The sequence below is a fragment of the Arvicanthis niloticus genome, chromosome 1 (genome assembly GCF_011762505.2).
Source record: "Arvicanthis niloticus isolate mArvNil1 chromosome 1, mArvNil1.pat.X, whole genome shotgun sequence".
NCBI classification, from domain to species: domain Eukaryota; kingdom Metazoa; phylum Chordata; class Mammalia; order Rodentia; family Muridae; genus Arvicanthis; species Arvicanthis niloticus.
This window is the reverse complement of record NC_047658.1, coordinates 16137578-16160617: the sequence shown is the minus strand read 5'-3', so window position 1 is coordinate 16160617 and position 23040 is coordinate 16137578. Positions and strand designations below refer to the sequence as shown.

The window sequence follows — 23040 nt, the reverse complement described above, 5'->3', positions numbered from 1 at the left end:
AGGCTGTCTGGCACCAGTCCTGTAGTTGTTCAATCCATGAGATTGTCTCAGCTAGTTTTCAGTATACATTGTGTGGAATCCTAAAGTAGGAGGTTGTAATGCCAGTAAAGACATGAAATGGATAGCAAGACAAAGAGCTTCCTTCTTCACCATTCTTTATATAGGCTGACACAAGGAGGTTTGTTCCAAACTAAAGGTAGATCTTTCCAGCTAAGAAGATCCAGATTAATGTTGAATATTTCTACTTCAAATGATTTAATAATTTTTAATTAAGAAAATCCCTGAAAGTGTACCCAATAAATTGAGTTTTAATTAAATCCATATGTAGTCAGGTTCATACCAAAAATAGCCATTGCATCAGCTCACAGCAGCTACATTAGGGAAATAGCTTGAGTGTCAACAACAGAGATGGGGATAAAGAACATGTGATGTGTGAACACAATGGGAAATTCATCATAAAAACGAAATGATGTTGTCCACAGATAGTCAAGACTGTCATGAATTAACCAGGCTCACTTAATTCTATTTTGTTTCATATATGTGTCAAAGATCATACCTCTATAAGTGAAATCCTGCATATGTATGCTTCACAAAATTGGAAGAAAAGCCCCATGTACCATGAAAATGAATAAAAGATGTGTTGAGAGGTGAACAATGTGCAGATCTAAGGAAATGTAAGGAGAATGTGCTCAATGTGCAGTATGTACTTCAAGATATACCAAGTTCAGAGAATGGAAAACTCCAGAATAATTTTAGCACAACTGCAGAATTTTTCAATTGATTTAGTATTAAATAAATATTTTCTAAGTTTAATTTCACATAGAATATAATAAAAACTAAATCTTCACAGTTAAGAGAAATATCAGAAAAAAACCAACTTAACATTCTATAGGCAATTTTACTAACTATGCATGTATGTTTTTTTCCTATTCATCTATATCTACTTAGTTTTCTATAGTCCTGCATATATATATATATATGTTTTTCTATCCTTTTAGACATCCATATTAGTAAATATATCTCTTTACTCAATGTTGAAAAGCACATAGTTAAAGTGATCTGGCCATAGCCATAATATTGAGAAATTTCCATATCTTTCTCCTTCTGAAGAAAAAGCTGCAGTTTCCCATGAGAAGTGTTCTTGGCAGCATTCTCTCACTTATGTTGAGCCCGCCTCTTCATGGTCTCCCTCTCTGGCCTCTGCTCTTTTGTGATGTGCTGAGAGACAACTCGTCCCAGAATGTCAACTTTCCTCCATGGAATTGGTTGGCAGCTGAAGTCTTGCAACAAATATTGAGTTGGAGTTTTGGGAGTTCATGGCACCTTGTTCCTGGCAGCAGAAAAATGCTCTCTGGAATTAAGTGTGAGATGATGGTCTGTATGGTGTAGGTCTCGAGGCAGCCAACTGGGGTGCAGCACTAGACTGGATGGTGTTGGCTACATTAGGTTGTGTGGCATTGGAGGAAACTGGAGGAGCTGGCTTGGCAGAGGCCATCCAAGATGTGCTGACAGGAGCTGGTTGAGCTGGCCTGACTGTGGTAAGTAGAGCTGAGTGAGAGTGAGGCTGCACAGAGTAAGCAGCAATGGGCCTTCATAAAGCCAGGGAAAGAAGCTTTGTAGAAGCAGGTTTGGCTTGAAGCTTGTCCATGGTTGGAAAATGATGAGGTACTAACCTGACCTTCTCACCTGGGGGCTGCTCATACTGGGATGGAGATAGACAGTCTTTGTTGGCACTGCTCTCTACTCTATGAACATTTCCAGGAGTTTTGAAAGGACCCTGACCCTGACCCTCACATGGCATGTTTAGCACTGCGGTAGTAACAGAGGCTGGGCATGGATCTTTCTTGCTGGTGAAGGTCGACAGATCCCCAAAGGAGAAAATGCCCGTTGTCTCCTCATTCTTCTTTCCCAGTGGGTGAAAGACCTGCACAGACTCCAACATGTGCATGCCAAGGTTGGTTTGGGGCTTCTTGAAGCTGTTTTGACTGAGCTCAGATAGATTCCTCTTTCTTCTTTGACTGTCCTCCTTGACTGCTTAAGGTCCTCTGTTCTCTGGTTCTCTTGGTCTTTCTTGCCCCGTCTTCTAACTCTTCTGTTTTTGCTGGGGGCCACTTTGAGAGCTTTGCCCTTCTGGCTCTTTGCCATATTTTCAATAGCTCTATCAATGGCCCCATCCACACACACCCTCACACCCCACCAGGTCCTGGTGTTGGATTTTGCCCTGGGGAGCTTCCTCAAGCAGCTCAGAGGATTTATGTTTACTCTTCCTCACTTGGTCAGGGGGGCCACTGATGATGCTCCAGTTTTTACAGGCCTGGTCCTGGTCTATGTCTGTGAGGGTGTTGAGGAGTTGGGGATGTTGAATGTCTGCCTCAAGTATAGTGAATTCTTTAAAGTCTAAGCTGGATACAATCTCATTCTGCAGGCTCCCAAGCTCTTTTGGACCCATGTTGATGCCTCCCAAATGCATATTATCAGAAGCAAGGCTCTGCCTTATTCTCTCAATATTAGTACAGTGCAGAGGCTCCTGCAAGTCAGGGTGTGCCAGGGTCATGATTGGTGTGTCTTGGTTTTTTTTTTGTGCCCTCATAGGCACCCAGAGTCTTTAAAAACTCATCCTTGATCTCTTTCATGGTTTTATTCTCTGTTTCTTCCTGGCTTGGAGCTGGAGGCAAGGTTAGGAATTATAAAGGACTGTGGATGGGGGCTGTTAATGCTCTGTCCCCAATGACAGCTGGTGGTCTTATCTGGGAAACTGAGGCACAGGTGTTGCAGAGTTCTGGACTCTGTAGTTGACAGTGTATCTGACCTGAAGGTGAGAATCTGAGGGTTGTCTTTATTGGAACTACTGGAAAAGAATGAAGGGAGAAGTTAGTGTCTGGGGTAAATGAGATGCTTTCCAACCCCACTCCTGTTTCCTAGAATCACAGCATTCGGCCACTGCAGCATGAGGAGGGCATTCCTAGAAGCGCTTGTTGAGGAGCTTGGTACCTCTGTTGGAAGACAGGTGGTGACTACTCTGTTTCTGCAGACCATTGAATGTCATGCTTTCTCAGATATTTTTTTTTCCTTCCTGTGTGTGTGGTTTGCAGAGGAAAACCCATAGTTAGGTCAGTTCCTGAATTCCCTTGATGTGTGCTCCTCACTTTCCTTACCCTTTGTCTTTATAAAGAGTGCTTGGATGTAACTCACTTGTAGAGAACATGTCTACATGATCTTATGTTCTTGGACATGAGTTACTTCTGAAGTACCACAGCAAAAGAAAAAAAAGGGCAGCTCTAGCCAACTTAGAAATGGTAGCTTGACTATACCATACTCTCTTTAAAATTTTAAGTGTAAGAAAATTCCAAGACAGGTGCTGGGAATCTGGGAGGAATTCTTCCTCCAGGACAGATTCTGAGCTACATTGCTCTGGAGGATTTAAACTCATAGAAAATCCCATGTTAACAAAACCAAAAAAAAAAAAAAAATCCTCAGTGTGTTCTAGACAGAAGGTCAATAGGTCAGAAAGGAGTCTATTGCAGTATATTGGTGGGTGGGACTGCTTATCTTGGGTAGGTAGTTACATGTGTGAATATGGTGTGCTCCAAGGATGCCACTTAAATCAGGATGGATGTCTCTCATTGTGGCCTTACATTCTCTCTTTGGATAGAAGCTGAAGATGGAGGTGGAAAGCCAGAACTGGACTTAACCTGTCAGGATACTCATTCTTCCTCTGTGTGCAGTGTCCACTACTAAAAGGTAGAAGTCAGTCTATTTGGAGTGCTGATTCCACTCCTTCCCTCCTAGATCTGTACTCACCTGGAAGACTGTTGTCTGGCATGGATTGAGCAGATGTGGAATAGGAGAAGGCAGAGGTAAAGAGTGGTATCTGGACATTCCTTGGCTCAATCTCCTTTAGCACCATCACCATCTCTGGTTGGAGCACAGAGGTCTGACTCCTAGGGTAGGACAGAGTCATGTGCTGGCAAACACTGCCCAAATTCTTGAGCTGTCAGAGGGCCCAGGCTGTTGTTCTCATAGTAATAGACAAGGCTACCCTCCTGGTAGGCAGGTGCCAGGCTGTATCCTTGATTTGGCATTTGTGGTGGTGTGACCTGGACAAAGCTGGCAGGCAGTGTTGGATACGAAGGTACTAGGGCATTGGGATCTAAAATTTTATCACACTAGTTTGTCACAGCCAAGGAGGATAGTGTAGTGTCCTGGTCATTGATTGTCACATCGAATCCCTGGAGTGTATCTTTCCTTCTATCCATGATTCCAGTGAAATCCCACTTGAGAGCACCTGGGTAGGAGGGTGCTTAGGTGGAGATCTGGCCCTGCTCAGTCATCACTGACAGCATGGTTCTGCCAGGATGTGACTTAAGGTAGGCATTACCCATGAATGGCTGGAGAAAAGTGCTGGATCCTGATGGCAAAAGCCATGCTGGCCTCATATCTGGGGTGGAGACCCTGGAGATCTTGCACACCCTTCCTAAATGTGTGGAGTTGCTCAGCACAGGCTGAGAAGGCTGCAGAGCCTTTTCTGCCCCAAAGAAAGATGAACTTTGGAAATTTTCTTTAGGAAGGGAGGAAGACAGTGGGAAAATGGTGAGGTTTATGCTTTCTAGGTTCTAGGGAGCAGTGCTATCTCCAGTTTGTCCTTGCTGGGATGGACTAAGACTGAAGTTCCCGCCAACAACTCTATTGCAAGTGCTCAGATTCATTCTTGGCACAAATCATAATGACATTTGATGAGCTGCCTAATCTTCCTCTGTAGACATGGAATTCCTGGTTGAACTGGTTCAGCCAACCTAGACACATTCCTTCTTTGCCCTGCTTTGTCTTGCTCTCATACCTGCTGTGACACTGCCTCAAAACTGTGTCCTAGAGTAGAAGTGTTTAGAGGTAGGAGAGCCTTAGATAGTTTTACAACTTTCTGCCTTTTCCCTGTCCTTCGCATATCTGTGTAAAGGTCTCTTTACATAGAATAGGCTAGACTCTTACATGTCTTTAATGTAACAGCCTCAATAATTCTTTCACTATAAGAACTACCTTCTCAGAGTCCAGTCCCCTCTTAGTCTCTCACACATTCATTTGTCTTTTAAGATTCAACAGCACAGAGCCCAGACCATAGTAGCAGTGTAATCTCCCTGAGGTGAATAAAGAATCAGTTGAGAGTAAACCGTGTGTCCAAAGTCATATTCTTAGTAAGAACAAAAGCTATGACTTAAAACATGAGATATCTATAGCTGTGTCATTGCTAGTATTCAAAAGATTTAAGCATATACTAAAAATAGGAAAAGATGTGATCAAAAATGTTTGAAAGTTCCCTTCCTTACCTGACATGGTCGGGGGCCTTTTAGTGGGAGTAACAGTACTCCACCCTACAATTGAGCCAGATAAATGTTAGTCTTTGTCCAATATGCTTACCAAACTAGCGAGTTAGTGCAGTATCAGACAGAGCCCACTGATCACTAGTCACAGGTTACCTGTCTTGATCCAAATTTGTTTACAGTCAGCACCATGGAAACCCCAGGATTCTTCCAGATGCTGGTAGGCTGGGATAAAGAATGATGTCATAAATCATTCAGTAGCCAGTGAGTGGAGAGATTCTGAGCTACAAGAAAGGATTGAGTGGACAAGATATTAGGAGAGAAACAGCAGCCTGAAGCCTGGGATATATGCTGGTGAAAGGATGGAATCTTCAAATGGTTTTTGTTTTAGCTTTGCCTTTTAGCTTAGGAGATCATGACAGTGTTTCTTATCAGATTCATGGACTGTTATTAATAACATGAATATGATGTGTCACATTCCAACAGAATGTATCCCATCTGTACATAGGGACAGTAGCCATGGGCATGATGGAGAGGGTCACCTAGGTTGAGACAACTAAGTTAAGAAACCATTTTGAGTTATGAGTTGTCTCCATGTGTCTATGAACAAAGGAAGAGAACAAAGGACTTCTTTGTGACTGTGTTGAATGGTATGGCTGAGTGCATTGAAAGTACCTTGTAGAACATTGTGAATCCCAAGACTGTTCTTCTTTGGTTTTTGCCCAGGATTCCTTTTTCTTTATTTGATTGTTCTGGCCCAGATTAGACTCAGATCCATGTTCTCTCCTTTTCATTTCTGCTTTGTTGGCTTTGATCCTTGGACCAGCAGGATCCTACATCCTTACACTAAAGGATGATGGCGCAAGAAACTTTCAGAAACAGTGGTTTTGATTTTATATGAAAAATGCATGTAGTGTGGGTTCTGCATTTTTCAGCAAACAACAGGAGGACTGAGGTGGAGGCTGGCTGCATGTGTTCCCTCTTTCAGCATTTGTTGCTGTTCCTCTGCTTCCTCTGCATATTTTCTCTACTCTTCTTTCATTTTCCAGAGATAGGTTTTTCTCTGTAACTAATGCTGTTTTGGAACTCACTGTGTATATCTCCCTCTCGCCTCAGACTTGGGGATACTCATTTTGTCCAAGTTCACTGTTTGTAGAATCATGGTTGTGAGCTACCTAGTTTGTGTGCCTTCTCTCTTTGTCCTCAATAGAAAGGAGGGTACCAGTTACAATAGGCTCTTCCTCCTTGCAACAGATTCTGTAGACTCTTGGGCTTCTAGCATTCTCTGCCATGCTTGGATCTGAGTTCTGGCTAAAGCAGAGAAAGTGAAACACATGGAGAACAAAAGAAGGTGTTTGTACAGGAAGCTGGGTTAAATTTTTAAAAAGTAATGTAGGAATTTTGAGTTATTTGTGAACAAAGAACAAACTTTTTCATCATCTCAGTGTATCTTCACACACAGGAATGTACCTGGCCTTTTGTTGACACATAGATAACTCTTGTGTCTTTCTTCATTTTGTCCTGTGTTGTATCTCCCATTTTTGTTATTCCCTGGTAAGTTCATGGACTGGTATTTGCCTCATGACTAGTATGAATTTATACATATTTTGTATTCTGTCTACCTCACAAAGCATTAACTAATACTGTCGATTAGGATTTTACTAAAAGTGATAGTAGATCCATTTTAGCTTTCCTCCAGCAGTCACATGAGGTTCTAGAATGCTCACTTAGGAGTTTTACTTTGAGCTAGTGCTGTTTCCTGCAGCTGCATGTCCAGCTCAGTAGAAATGTCCCTCCACACAGACTGTGTAAAGTTGTTTAGTTCTGGACAAACTTCTGTAGTAAGAATATCATTTCTCCCATGACAACAAAAATATGATTCACTCCTCTCCTGTCAGCTGTCAAATAATTTGACACATCTGCCAAGAACATCCTTGAAATTATGCTCCTGGTTGTAGATGGTGCAGAAAAAACATCATCCCATGTAGACCCATGGTCAGTATTGCTAGGACTTTGAGATTAAGCAGACTGAGATGAGAGATAGAGGGAGAAGAGGAGGGAGAAGAAGAAGAAAACAGAAAAACAAAAGGAGAGATGTACACACACAGAGAAAAGAGGGACAGACACAGATACAATGTCACATGTAATTTTTAAAACACATAGTTTCTGTTTATTGATTTAATTGTTTGTACGTTGATTTATTTAATGATCCTTTTTAGAATATATCCTGATTTTAGTTTCCTTTACCGCTACTTTCTTGCCCATCCACAGCTCCCCTCTCCCCACGTTCCATTCTATTTGCACCTTTCATTAGGAAAGAAAGGCTTCATGCAGACAACAAACAAATAGAACCAAAGAACATATACTAAGATGAAGCAAATCTATGATTTCCAAATTTAACATGGCCAACTGATGGGAGGAAAAGACGCCTGAGCCACACTCATCAGAGTAAGAGACCTACTTGTTCTCACAGCTAATATTCCCATAAGAATCCTAAGCTAGTTGAGATGATACATATCCAAAGGACCAGGTCCAGACATATGTATGGCCTGTGCTTGCCCCTTCAGTCTCTCTGAGCTCATAAGAGCCTGATTTATTTGATTCAGAGGGCCTTGTTTTCTGGTCCTCCATACCATCTGGCTCATACAGTCATTTCACCTCCTCTTCTGTGGGCTTCCCTGAGCTCTAAGGGAAGGCGTTTGATGGAGCCCTACCATTTAGACTCCCTCTCACATAATTAATGTCTGGCTGTTCCCATACTGTCTACATCAGCTCTCAACTGCTTTCAGAGAAAACCTCTGATGGTGACAGGTTAAGGCACTGAACTATGAGTATAGCAGAATATTATCAGTAGTCATTTCATTGACATATTTTTGTTAAATGAGCAGGGTTTTTTGTTTTACCCCATGCCTATAAGCTATCTAGTTCCTGGTTCTTGGTAACCAAAGCAATGTTGACTATATTTCTTCTTCTGGAGTGAGTCTTATGTCAAATCAGATGTTCATTGTCTACTTCCACAAGTTCATTTTTCTTATTGCCCTAGCATAGTTTATAGGCAAGACAAGTTGTAGGTCATGGGTTTTGTGAGTGTGTTTGTTTCCAGGTTTCTCTCTCAGTGTTCTATGGGGCACCTTAACATTGCAAAGGCACTAGAATGTATTGGTAAAGGCTCCATGTTGCCTTCCACTCAACTTCTCAATGTTCAGTGAGTGTGTGGGTGTTCTCCTCAGCAATGGGATCCTCTCTGATAGTAGAGAGCACCCCTCTGAATTAGCAGCAGCCTGGTTGATCTACATAGTGCTTAAGGCCCAAACCTCGACATAATTTCATTAAGTTTTACCACTGCAAGTCTTGCCAGGATGAGAAATGGGATAAGACTTTGTATTACCCATTACTAGGAGTTCGTATTTGGATCCCCTTCAGAGATTTGAAGAAGTTTCTCCTAAGTATGTTTCCATACCACACCCATAATGGCCTTTCTGTTCCGGTGTTCACTTCCTGCACTCTCTTCATCCACTCTATATCCCCTATCATCCCAAGCATCATTCCCATTCCCAACCACCCCTTTATGCCTTTAGAATATACTCTAATTACCATATACACAAGCGACACATTTGTTCCTCCCTTTAGACTCCTCCTCTTTACCCAACTTCTCAGGATCTATGGATTGTAGCAAATACATTCCATGGGTGTCTTTATGGGTCTTCATCACCTCACTTGGGATGATTTTTTCTAGTTCCATTCATTTGCCTACACATTGTATAATACACATTTTTGTAATAGCTGAGTATGACTCCATTGTGTTTGTGTGAGTGTCCTTGTTGTAGGATGGAGCATCCATTGGGTATATGTCCAAGAGTGGCATATCTGCATCTGCAGGTAGATCAAATCCAGCTTTATGTGGGAACTGTCTTATTGATTTCAATAGTAACTGTACAAGTTTGCATACCCACTAGAAATGAAGGAGTGTTCCCTTTGTTCTACATCATTGCCAGCATGATTTGTTGTTATTGATCTTAGCCATTCTACCATGTACAAGATTGTATCTCAAAGTGGTTTTGATTTGCATTTCCCTGATGACTAAGTATGTTGAACATTTCTTTAAGTGTTTCTCACAGTTTAGAGTTTCCTCTATGGAGAATTTTGTTCAGATATGTACATAATCTTGAAATTGGATAATATGACCATTTGATACCCAGTTTCTTGACTTGTTTATATATTTTTGAAATTTAGTCCTGTACAGGAAAGGAAAAAATCTTTTTGCATTCTGTAGGCTTTAGCTTTGTCCAGTTGCCAGGTTCCCTTCCTTACCTAAGCTTTTCAATCTTTTGAGATCCCATTTAAGAATTTTTGATCTTAGGTTCCATGCTTTAGATGTTCTGTTCAGAAAGTTGTCTCCTGTGACAATTTGTTCAATGATATTCATCAGTTTTTCTTCTATCAGGCTCAATGTATCATATCTTATTTTACATTTGATCTTTAATCTACTAGGGCTTCATTTGTGCATAGTAAGTGTGATTATATTTGTATTCTTATACATTCATACATCCAGTTTGACCAGCATAATTTGTTGAAGACATCTTAAGTCCCCATTGTCTATGTTTCTGGCTTCTTTATTACATACCTCATATGTGTGTACATTTGTGTCTGGATCTTAATTTAATTGTGTTCATCAATGTATTTATTTTATGCCAATATCATGCAAGTTTTATTACTATAGCTCTATAGTACTAATTAAATTAAGATACTGTGAGACTTCCTGAATTTCTTTTACTATTAAGGATTATTTATTGTATCTAATATAGTGTGTGTGTGTGTGTCCACATATAAAGTTGAAAATTGTCATTTTAAGGTCTGTAACAAATTTTGCTGAAGATTGCCATAAATCTAAGATGACCCAAATTCTTATGCTGATGTTTCTGTTCCATGATTATGGACATTTTTCTATCCCATGGTAATTTTTTCCCACACTTGAAGCTTTTATCATACAAGTCTTTCACTCGTTTGGCTGGTGTTACCCTGAGGTATTTTATAATATACAATGTTACTGTGATATGTGATATATTTCTATCTCTGTTATCTTATCATTGGTAGAAATGTTTGTCTTATTTATAGATAATACCAAGTGGTCTGCAGATAATGATAGTTTGACTTCTTTCTTTCCTGGTTGTGTCTTTTTGATGTTATTCAGTGTTTTTTTGTTCAAGCTAAATTTCAATTTCTATATTGAATAGATATGAAGAGAGTAGGAAAATTGTATTGTTCCAGATGTTATTGAAGGCACTTTGTAGTTCTCTCCATTTACTTGGATATTAGCAATAGACTTGCTATAACTTGCCTTTGTTATGTTTAGATATATTTCATGTATCCCTAATTTCTCTAGGAAAGTTTTTTTTTTTGAATAATGAAAGGTGTTGTATTTTGTCAAAAGCATTTTCAGCATCTTATGAATTGTTCCTGTCATTAATTTTTCCTGAAATTTGTGTATATTGTGAATTGCATTTACTGCTTTTTCATATATGGAATCCTCTCTGCATCTCTAAAATGAAGCCTTCTCAATGGTGGTGGATGTTGTTTTATGTGGGTATTTATTCATTTTATATGTATTTTCTGGTACATTTTAGCATCTGTGCTCCTAAGAAAAGTTAGTCTATAATTTCCTCTCTTTATTGAATCTTCTTGTGTTTGAGTATTCAGGTAACTTTGGCCTCATATATTGAATTGGGTAATGTTCCTTTTGCTTCTGCAATAAATTGAGTATTGACATTAAATCTTCCTTTTTTATTCAGTAAACAGATGTTAAGTTTCCATGAGTTTTAAAGCTTTATGTTGTTTCTGTTGTTTGTATCTAGCTTTAATCTATGGTGGTCCAGTGGAATGCATGGGGTTATGTCAGTGTTCTTGTGTCTGTTGGTCCCTGCTTTGAGTCAAGAGTATGTTATCAAGTTTAGAGTAAGAACTATGAGTTACAGGGAAGATGGTATATACTTTTGTTTTGGGCATAAATGTTCTGTAAACATATATTAGTGTTAAATGTTAATACATGACAATGATTCTGACATATTTCCTCAACCTTAATTTTATAGCTTATGACCTTAACCTGTCCTAATGTTTCTTGCCCTGACCTTAAAGTCATATTGTTGTGCTTTGTCAGAGTCTAGTGGACTCTGGAACCTACCTATGCTCCCTCCCTCTAGACCTAGCCAATCAGCTTAAATGTCAGATAGCACTACTTTGTTTAGATACCTTAAATGTAGCAAATGTACCTGATGTGATTTTCCCATATAAAACTGTCCCTGATAACTAACTGCCAGGGGTTGCTGCTTGGCTCCCTATTTATACCTACACCACTGATTAATCTGTCTTGAATATGTGTTTAATAAACCAGACATATCTGACTGAGATCAGTGCCTGAGTGGTGTGTGAGCCTAATGCTGAACCTCAGCATTTGGTGGGTTGTCCGGGAAAGCACCAGACAATCTACTACCCCTCAGTCAGTTCAGTGGGCAACACTAAGCCAGCTATCCTTTCTGAACCTAGGTAAGTGGTTTGGGGGGGGGGGGTGAGAAGGGGGTTGGGTTTGTTTCTGTGGTCTAGACCTGTTGGTGGCTCGAAGGAGAGAAATTGAAAGCAATATTGCTCTTCAAGCCATCAGACAAGGGATTCTCCATTTGGCAAAAGGGCATAGATCTCTATCAACATTTTCAGACCTGAGAGGAACTCACAGCCAAGAACGTTTCTTTAACTCACATTTCTGCCAGAACTTTTGTCTTGCTTTCCCTTTGTTTCTCATCCCGGTTATTCTTTACCTTATTTTTCAACCCATTCGTCATCCTGTTTTTTAAAAAATACATTTCAGATTTCATCCCCTCACCCTGTTCCCCCCACCACCCAGGAACCCCCTATCCCATCCCCCCTCCTGCCTCTACAAGGGTGTGAACCCACCTACCCCCCCTCCCCACCCTAGAATTCCCCCTCACTTGGTGTTCAGCCTTCATGGTACCAAGGGTCTCCTCTCCCACCCATACCTGACAAGGCCATCATCCCCTAAGTATACAGCTGAAGTCATGGGTACCTCCCTTTGTGCTCCCAGGCTGGTGGTTTAGACCCTGGAGAGCTCTGGTTGGCCGGCACTATTGCTCTCCTCTTGGGGCCACCAACCTTTTCAGCTCCTTCAGTACTCCATTGGGAACCTTTGATCAGATCAATGGGTAACTGCGAGCCTCCACCTCTGGATATATCAAACTCTGGCAGACCTCTGAGGAGACAGCTATATTAGGCTCCTGTCAGCATGCACTTCCTGACATCCATATCGGCATCTATCTTTGGTGACTGCACATGGGACGAATATCAAGGTAGAGTGGTCTTCCAATGGCCCCTCCTTGACTTTCTGTCCCACACTTTGTCATCTTATTTGACACTGTCACTGTTTCCAAGAAGGACTGAGGCATCCACACTTGGTCTTCTTTCTTCATGAGCTTCATGTGGTCTGTTAGTTGAATCTTGGCTATTTCAAGTTTTTGGGCTAATATCCGCTTATCAGTGAGTAAATACCATGTGTGTTCTTTTGAGATTGGGTTACCTCACTCAGTATGATATGTTCTAGTTCCATGCATTTACCTAAGAATTTCTCGAATTCATTATTTTTAATAGCTGAGTAGTATTCCATTGTATAAATGTACCACATATTTATATCCATTCTTCTGTTGAAGGACATCTGGGTTCTTTCCAGCTTCTGGCTATTATAAATAAGGCTGCTATGAACATAGTGGAGCATATGTCCTTGTTATATATTGGACCATCTTCTGGGTATATGGCCAGGAGTGATATGGCTGGGTCTTCAGGTAGTGCTATGTCCAATTTTCTGAGGAACCGACAGACTGATTTCCAGAGTGGTTGTACCAGCTTGCAATCTCACCAACAATGTAGGAGTGTTCCTCTTTCTCCACAACCTCGCCAGCATCTACCATCACTTGAATTTTTTATCTCAGCCATTCTGACTGGTGTGAGGTGGTATCTCAGTGTTGTTTTGATTTACATTGCCCTGATGACTAAGAATGTTGAGCATTTCTTAAGGTGTTTCTTGGCCATTCAAATGTCCTCTGTTGAGAATTCTTTGTTTAGCTCTGTATCCCATTTTTAATAGGGTTATTTGTTTATCTGGAGTCTAATTTTTTGAGTTCTGTGTATATATGGGATATTAGCCCTCTATCGGATCTAGGATTGGTAATGATCTTTTCCCAATCTGTTGGTTGCTGTTTTGTCTTATTGACAGTGTCTTTTGCCTTACAGAAACTTTGCAATTTTATGAGGTCCCATTTGTCAATTCTTGATATTACAGCATAAGCCATTGGTGTTCTGTTCTGAAACTTTTTCCCTGAGCCTAGGTATTCAAGGGTCTTCCCCACCTTCTCTTCTATTAGTTTTAGTGTATCTTGTTTTATGTGAAGGTCCTTTATTCACTTGGACTTGAGATTTGTACAAGTGGATAAGAATGGATTGAGTTGCATTCTTCGACATGCTGACCTCCAGTTGATCCAGCACCATTTGTTGAAAATGCTGTCCTTTTTCCACTGGATGGTTTAAGCTCCTTTGTCAAAGATCAAGTCAGCATAGGTGTGTGGGTTCATTTCTGGATCTCCAATTCTATTCCATTTATCTTCCTGCCTGTGTCTGTACCAACACCATGCAGTTTTTATCACTACTGCTCTGCGGTACAGTTTGAGGTCAGGGATGGTGATTCCCCCAGAGGTTCTTTTATTGTTGAGAATAGTTCTCCCTATCCTGGGTTTTTTGTTATTCCAAATGAATTTGCAAATTGCTCTTTCTATCTCTATGAAGAATTGATTTGGAATTTTGATGGGGATTGCATTTATCCTGTAGATTGCTTTTGGCAAGATGGCCATTTTTACTAAGTTAATTCTACCAGTCCAGGAGCATGGGAGATCTTTCCATCTTCTGAGATCATCTTCGATTTCTTTCTTCAGAGACTTGAAGTTCTTGTCATACAGATCTTCTCTCTTGCTTGGTTAGATTTGCTCCAAGATATTTTATATTATTTTTGACTTTGTGACGGGTGTCATTTCCCTAATTTCTTTCTCAGCCTGTTTTTCTTTTGAGTAGAGGAAGGCTACTGATTTGTTTAAGTTGAGTTTATATCCAGCCACTTTGCTGAAGTTGTTTATCAGGTTTTGGAGTTCTCTGGTGGAAGTTTTAGGGTCACTTAAGTATACTATCATATCATCTGCAAATAGTGAAATTTTGACTTCTTTTCCTATTTGTATCCCTTTGACTTCCTTTTGTTGTCTATTGCTCTGGCTATGACTTCCAGTACTATATTGAATAGGTGGGGTGAGAGTGGGCAGCCTTGTCTAGTCCCTGATCTTAGTGGGATTGCTTCAATTTTGTCTCCATTTAGTTTGATGTTGGCTACTGGCTTGCTGTATATTGCTTTTACTATGTTTAAGTATGTGCTTTGAATTCCTAATCTTTCCAATACTTTTAACATGAAGAGATGTTGAATTCTGTCAAATGCTTTCTTGACATCTAGTGAGATGATCATGTGGTTTTTTTTCTTTTGAGTTTATTTATATAGTGGATTACATTGATGGATTTCCAAATATTGAACCATCCCTGCATTCCTGGGATAAAGCCTACTTGATCATGGTGGATGATTGTTCTCATATGTCCTTGGATTCAGTTTGTGAGAATTTTATTGAGTATTTTTGCATCAATATTCATAAGTGAGATCAGTCTGTAATTCTCTTTCTTTGTTGGGTCTTTGTGAGGTTTATTTATGAACATAATTGTAGCTTCAGAGAACGAATTGGGTAGTGTTCCTTCTGTTTCTATTCTGTGCAATAGTTTGAAGAGAATTGCTATTAGTTCTTCCTTGAAAGTCTGATAGAATTCTGCACTAAAACCTTCTGGTCCCGGACATATTTTGGTGGGGAGACATTAATGAATACTTCTATTTCTTTAGGGGTTGTGGGACTGTTTAGATGGTTTCTCTGCTCCTCATTTAAAATTGGTACCTGGTATCTGTCTAGAAAATTGTCTATTTCACCCAGATTATCCAATTTTGTTGAGTATAGGCCTTTGTAGTAGGATCTGATGATTTTTTTAATTTCTTCAGTTTCTGTTGTTATATCTCCCTTTTCAGTTCTGATTTTATGAATTTGGGTACTGTCTCTGTGCCCTTTTATTAGTCTGGCTAAGGGTTTATCTATCTTGTTGATTTTCTCAAAGAACCATCCCCTGGTTTTGTTGATATTTTGTATAGTTCTTTCTGTTTCTACTTGGTTGATTTCAGCTCTGAGTTTGATTATTTCCTGCCATTTACTCCTCTTTGGTATATTTGCTTCTTTTTGTTCTAAGGCTTTCAGGTGTGCTGTCTGTCACGTTGTTAGTGTATGCTCTCTCCAGTTTTTTAAGCACTTAGAGCTATGAGTTTTCCTCTTAGTACTGCTTTCAGTGAGTCCCACAAGTTTTGGTATGATGTGTCCCCATTTCCATTAAATTTTAAAAAGACCTTAATTTCTTTCTTTACTTCTTCCTTGACCAAGTCATCGTTGAGTAGAGCATTGTTCAGTCTCCACATGTATGTGGGCTTTCCATTGTTTTTGTCATTATTAAAGACCAGCCTTAGTCCATGGTCATCTGATAGGGTACAAGGGATTATTTCAATCTTTTTGTATCTGTTGAGGCCTGTTTTGTGACCAATTATATGGTCTATTTTGGAGAGGGTACCATGAGGTGCTGAGAAAAAGGTATATTCTTTTATTTTAGGATGAAATGTTCTATAGATATCAGTTAAGTCCAATTGTTTCATAACTTCTGTTAGTTTCATTTTGTCTCAGTTTAGTTTTTGTTTCCATGATCTGTCCATTGCTGAGATTGGGGTGTTGAAGTCCCCTACTATTATTGTGTGAGGTGTGATGTATGCTTTGAGCTTTAGTAAAGTTTCTTTTATGTATGTGGGTGCCCTTGCATTTGGAGCATAGATGTTCAGAATTGAGAGTTCATCTTGGCACATTTTTTCCTTGGTGGTTATGTAGTATCCTTCCTTATCTTTTTTGAAAACTTTTGGTTGAAAATCAATTTTATTTGATATTAGAATTGCTACTCCAGCTTGTTTCTGGGGAACATTTGCTTGGAAGATTGTTTTCCATCCTTTTACTCTGAGGTAGTGTCTGTCTTTATCACAGAGGTGTGCTTACTGTATGCAGCAAAATTCTGGGTTTTGCTTATATATCCAGTCTGATAGTCTATGTCTTTTTATTGGAGAATTGAGTCTGTTGATATTAAGAGCTATTAAGGAAAAATGATTGTTGCTTCCTGTTAATTTTGTTATTAGATGTGGCATTATGTTTGTGTAACTATCTTCTTTTGGGGTTGTTGGAAGATTACTTTCTTGCTTTTTCTTGGTTGCAGTTTCCTTCCTTGTGTTGGAGTTTTCCATCCATTGTCCTTTGAAGTGCTGGATTTGTGGGAAGATATTGTGTAAATTTGGATTTGTCATGGAATATCTTGGTTTCTCCATCAATATTGATTGAGAGTTTTGCTGGGTATAGTAGTCTGGACTGGCATTTGTGATCTCTTACAGTCTGTATAATATCAGCCCAGGATCTTCTGGCTTTTATAGTCTCTGGTGAGAAGTCTGGTGTAATTCTTATAGGTCTGCCTTTATATGTTACTTTACCTTTTTCCCTTACTGCTTTTAGTATCTTCTTTTTATTTTGTATATTTGATGTTTTGATTATCATGTGGCGGGAGGTATTTCTTTTTTGTTCTAGTCTATTTGGAGTTCTGTAGGTTTCTTGTATATTTAAGGACATCTCTTTCTTTAGGTTAGGGAAATTTTCCTCTATAATTTTGTTGAAGATATTTACTGGCCCTTTAAGTTGGGAGTCTTCACCCTCATCTATACCTATTATCCTTAGGTTTGTCTTCTCATTGTGTCCTGGATTTCCTGGATTTTTTGTGTTTGGAACTTTTTGCATTTTGCCTTTTCTTTGACCATTGTGGCAATATTTTCCATGGTATCTTCTGCACATGAGATTCTCTCTTCTATCTCTTGTATTCTGTTGGTGATGCTTGCGTCTATGACTCCTGATCTTTTTCCTAGGTTTTCTATCTCCAGGGTAGTCTCCCTTTGAGATTTCTTTAGTGTTTCTACTCCCATTTTTAGATCCTGGACAGTTTTGTTTAATTCCTTCACCTGTTTGGTTGTGTTTTCTTGCATTCCTTTAAGGGCTTCTACCTGTTTACCTGTGTTCTCCTCAAATTCTTTGAGAGTGTTGTTTACATCTTTTTAAAAGTCCTTTATCATCATCATGAGAAGTGATTTTAATCCTGCTTTTCCAGTGTGATGTGGTGTTAAGGACTTGCTATGGTGGGAGAACTGGGTTCTGGTGATGCCAAGTAACTTTGGTTTCTGTTGTTTATATTCTTATGCTTGTCTTTTGCCATTTGGTTAGCTCTAGTGCTACCTGCACTCACTGGTTCTGACTGGAGCCTGCCTTTCCAGTTATCTTGTTTGTGTTCAGAACTCCTTGGGGTCTGAATGTCTCTGTGATCCTGAGCTCCAGCTGTTCTGGGTACAATGGCTCCTCTAGGATATCTCAGGATATGGTGTCTCCAGGGTAGTAGACCAGCTAGGTGTTTCCTGCTCTGAGTATAGTTGCTCCTCTAGTATGTCTCAGGATATGGTCTCTGCTGCTCTGAGTTCAGTGTCCTCTCTAGGATGTCTCAGGATGCGGTTTCTGCAGCTCTGAGCTCAGTTGCCTCTCTAGGATGCCTGCAGCTCTGAGAGCAGTGGCCTCTCTAGGATGCCTTCGGACATGGTTTCCACTGGGGAGCAGATCAGCTGGGTGTCTGCTCCAGCCACCAGGATCCAGGTGAGGAGCAGAAGGGCAGTGGTATTCTGCAGGGGCAGGTTTTGGGTGCCAGGTGTGCTCTGGGGACTCCCTGCTGCCAGTTTTGACTCTGGGCCGTAGGGCAGTGGGCCGGTGCTCCTACCTGCAGCTCTGCGAGCTGTGGCCTCTCTAGGATGCCTCCGGGCATGGTTTCCACAGGGGAGCAGATCAGCTGGGTGTCTGCTCCAGCCACTGGTATCTGGGTGAGGGCCATCCTGTTTTTCTTCTCCACTCCCCTTTCAAGGCCAGTCTTCCTTTACTCCTGACATCCCTGTTGAAGCTTTTCTTGGCCATTTCAAAAGTATCCAAAAGGACACTGCTATTTTAGATGCCCAAATTTTTCTTGGGATGCTCCATACTCTCTATGTTCTCAAATGGCCCTCTCTTGAACTGGTTACATTTTCCAGAGGGCTTGTTTGACTCTGTTCTTCTTCCCATACAAGCTCTAGTTCTCCACCACCCTTGAAGACTCCAACCAGGTCACTGATGTCATGGCCTAGCATTTTTTTCTTTGACCCTTCTAAATGTTTGAAGCATCATATTCCTTCTCCCCCTTAGCCCACAGAGGAGGAGAAGGCATCTGCCATTTCTGGGAATTTTCAGGACTAGATCTGACAGACAGTGGCGATTATCTACACTGTTAAGGAGGCTGTCCAAGACTACAACAAATGAGGTTCAGCCATTGTAATCCTATAGGGTGACACAGATCCCCTATGTTCTTCCTACTGAGTGCTCTAAGAAGCTTCACACCTCCACCAGACCATTTCTGTTCCCTCTGCTCGCCCTTCCTTTCCCCACTTGACTAGTTCTTTCCTTACAAGGTCAGGCACTTCCTTCCATCAATTTGTGGAAACACCTTCCATGCACATCATAGCACCTCCCTCTGCTACAGATGAGAGACATTTTATGATCTAACAATCATTCTCCACCTGTGATGTTTATAACTGGAAGGCTGATAATCCTTCTTATTCTGAGAAACCTCAGGTTTGATTTCTCTTCTTAAGACTATATTTCTCACCCACTACCCACTTGGGGAGACCTCTAACAATTCCTTCAGATTTTGTTTACTACAAAAGAATAGGATCACATTGAGTGGGAGGCTGACAAGTTGTTCTCAGGAAAGGACAGCAGATGTTCCAAGAAACAAGCAGATATTGAGGCTGCTTTCCCCAAGACCGTTCCTGACTGGGACACCAATTCAGCTGAAGATAAGCACTTCATAAGATAAGCTTTCATCAAATTCTTTTAAGAGTTCTCCACATGGTAGCCAGGCACCCTACAAATTTATCTAATATGAGTGAAATGCTACAGAGCCTCTAGCCACTTTCCTGAAGTGGCTTCTGCATGTGTACAGAACTTACAAACTGATAGACCCAGATGTGCCATAGAATCAGCCAGTTATCAATGTGGACTTTGTGGGTCATTCAGTTCCAGATATCCACAAGAAGATCCAAAAGACTTAAAAAGATTTGAAGGTAAGAATTTGTCTGAAATCATGGAGATTGCTCAAAAGATTTCAACAACTGGGAATGTCCAGTGGACTAATAAGCTAACAAATTGGCAAAGAATTTGATGGAAGCTCAGGTACAACAAGGAGGATGGAGAAAGGCTTCCACTGACTCAAGGTCAGCCAAAATACACCTGTTCATCTACCTCATTTGAGGCTCCTTAAAGACTAGTGTGCATACTGCAAAGAAGTGAGACACTGAAAGAATCCATGCTCCCAGAATTCTAGGAGCTGAAGCCCACCCTAAACTCTCTGGGTGAAAGAATAGGGGCTTGGAGTCTCAAGACCCCAGGGTAAACTTAGAAGAGGGCAGTGCCCAGTTGACTTTCTCATGGATACTGAAGCTCACCACCTGGTCCTCTAGAGGCCTCTGTGACTCATGATGATCCAAACTACCCTAGTTTGAGCTGCTATGATTACCAAGCTTTATGCCTAGAATAACAAGCAGTATATAGACTTGAGCAAAAAGACTATTTCACACTTTTTTCCTAGTGATTCCTGAATGAACTTATCTCCTGTTAGTGAGAAACCTACTGACTAAAATGGCAGCTCAAATTCACTTCTAGCCTGGAGGCAAGAGAGTGGTCCAGGCGAATGCAGCTCTGGTCTGTGTCTTCTCGTTGAAGAATGAATACATCCAGCAGCCAAAGGAAAAGAAATGTATCCCTTTACAATCTCTCTTAGGACAATGTTTTGCCCAGATTTCTCAGTATGGTTTGAAAATAACCCTCTAACCTAGCTTCTCACCCACCACCAGTTGTGGTAGATCTTTACATTACTGCTAGCCCTGTAAGACTAAGGCAGTACCTTTAGTCACAAGAAGCCCTTTAGGGTATGAAGCCCTATATTAATTGACTTCAAGAGTATAGTATCCTCATTCCATGTCACTCTTTCTGGATTACACCCTTGTCACTAGTTTAAAAGCCTGGAATAAAAGATAGTAGAACAATGCAAGACCTGCAGAAAGCGAATAGATGGTGAGAGACATTGACCCAACAGTCCTGAATCCATATACATACACTTCTGAGTTTCTTACTGCCCAACAGACAAATTTACGAAGACTTGGACTTAAATGGCACCTTCTTTAATATTCCCCTAGACAAGAACAGCCAGCAACTTTTCAACTTCAAGTGACAAGATCTGGAATACAGGTTCAGTGGAAAGCTAAGCTAGACAAGACTGCTGCAAGGATTTAAGAACTTACCCACCATCTTTGACAAGGCTCTCCATTAGGACTTATGTGAGTATTGACAGGCACTGTTAACAGGCCATGTTATTTTGCTTCAATATGTACATGATTTATTCCTGGCTTCCACTGACACCCATTCTCATATGAAGGCAACTGAAGTCCTCTTAAAAACTACAGAATGATTGGAGTATAGAGTTTCAACTGAAAGGACACAGATTTGCATACCTGAAGTAACCTTAGGGTTCAAACTCAAGGGTTAGGGGGCAAAGAAGCCTATTCCAAGCCCATAAGTATACCATTCTAGGCATCTTCACAAAGAACCAATGCATAGTGTAAGAATTCTTGGCATCAGGTGGATTCTGAAGGCTCTGGATCCCCAGCCTTGCTGAAACGGCTAAGCCAATCTATGAGGCCACTAAAGGAAATTGTCTATGACATTCCTCATAACCGATATCATGTGCAGATTCATTTTATCATGTCCATTGCTAGGATATCCACAGTATTGGAGATTTTCGAATTGGATCTTTAGGCAATGTTGTAAAATAATCATGATTTTGGAATTTTTTGGAGATTAGAATAAAAACATTTTATATCATGAGATAAACATGAGTGAGACATTGCTGGCTACCATAAAAAATGGTGTGAATTGGCTAAGTATCTGCCAAAGGGTTTTGTGCTTGAAAATTGATAATGAGAACAGGATGCTACCAGTGGGTCTTAGAGTAAGAGGTGAAAAAATTAGTCTGAGACCTTTAGGTCACTGCGTGTGTGCCCATGTCGGATCTCATGTCCTATGTTTTTTCAATATGAAATAATCTCTCCATGCTTATGTTTTAAGTGTGTTTTTCCTAGATAAGGACACTCTTTTAGAATGTTTTAGAATATTTATAAAATGGGTTCTAGATGGTCAAAATAAACTATTGGACATAGCACATCAACTGCAACTAAGGCTGCACCTTCACCAATGGCCTTCCATTACCTCTCACAGTTCCATTTCACTTCCTGATGCCCCTTTGATATTCAAACAACATATTTTATATTTTTACTTTCTCAGCTTGCTATGCTTTGCTCGTTTAAAATGCTCTTTATGAGATTTAACCAGAGAACAAAGTCTATGATGGGTGTTTCTGAGACTTCCTTTGTCAATGCAGTTAATCTGAGTCTCTTCACCTGAGCCTCAGACTCTTCAAACAAGGACAAAAAGTAGCCACAGTCTTCACCAAAATACCACAAAATCCATCTCTTGGCCACATAATGTAGTTCTTCCCCACTGAAACCACTTTGGCCAGGTCTGCACAGTTCAAATCACTCACAGCAACAAAGTCTTCCATATCCCTACTAGGATAGTTCATTAACTTCTACTTAAAACATTCCATGGCTTTCTAAATCCAAAGTCCCCAAATCTACTTTCTTCCAAACAAAAACAATACCCTAGTCCCTGGAACCAACTTTTGTCTTAGTTGGGGTTTTACTGCTGTGAACAAATACCATGGCCAAGGCAACTTTTATAAGGACAACATTTAATTGGGGCTGGCTTACAGGTTCAGAGGTTCAGTCCATTATCATCAAGGCAGGAACATAGGAACATAGGAACATCTAGGCAGGGATGGTGGATCATAGAGTTCTACATCTTCATTTGAAGGCTGCTAGCGCCCTCCTGCAGTCTGAGGCCTGCGAGTGAGTGCACCTAGGAGCCCCCCAGACACATTCTGGGGGATCCATAGAACCCATAGCCAGCGCTAGCACGCCCCGTCCGCCGCTCGCCCCTCCTGCAGTCTGAGGCCTGCGGGTAAGTGCACCCAGGAGCCCCCCAGACACATTCTGGGGGATCCATAGAACCCATAGCCAGCGCTAGCACGCCCCGTCCGCCGCTCGCCCCTCCTGCAGTCTGAGGCCTGCGGGTAAGTGCACCCAGGAGCCCCCCAGACACATTCTGGGGGATCCATAGAACACATAGCCAGCGCTAGCACGCCCCGTCCGCTGCTCGCCCCTCCTGCAGTCTGAGGCCTGCGGGTAAGTGCACCCAGGAGCCCCCCAGACACATTCTGGGGGATCCATAGAACCCATAGCCAGCGCTAGCACGCCCCTTCCCCTGCTCGCCCCTCCTGCAGT

At 40.9% G+C, this 23040-nt stretch overlaps 1 pseudogene; it reads right to left on the bottom strand.

Annotated features, from left to right (window-relative positions):
* Nucleotides 1–357: 357 nt before the first annotated feature.
* The window catches only part of LOC117723826 (uncharacterized protein C2orf78 homolog), a 62748-nt pseudogene continuing 40065 nt past the window's right edge, over nucleotides 358–23040 (bottom strand).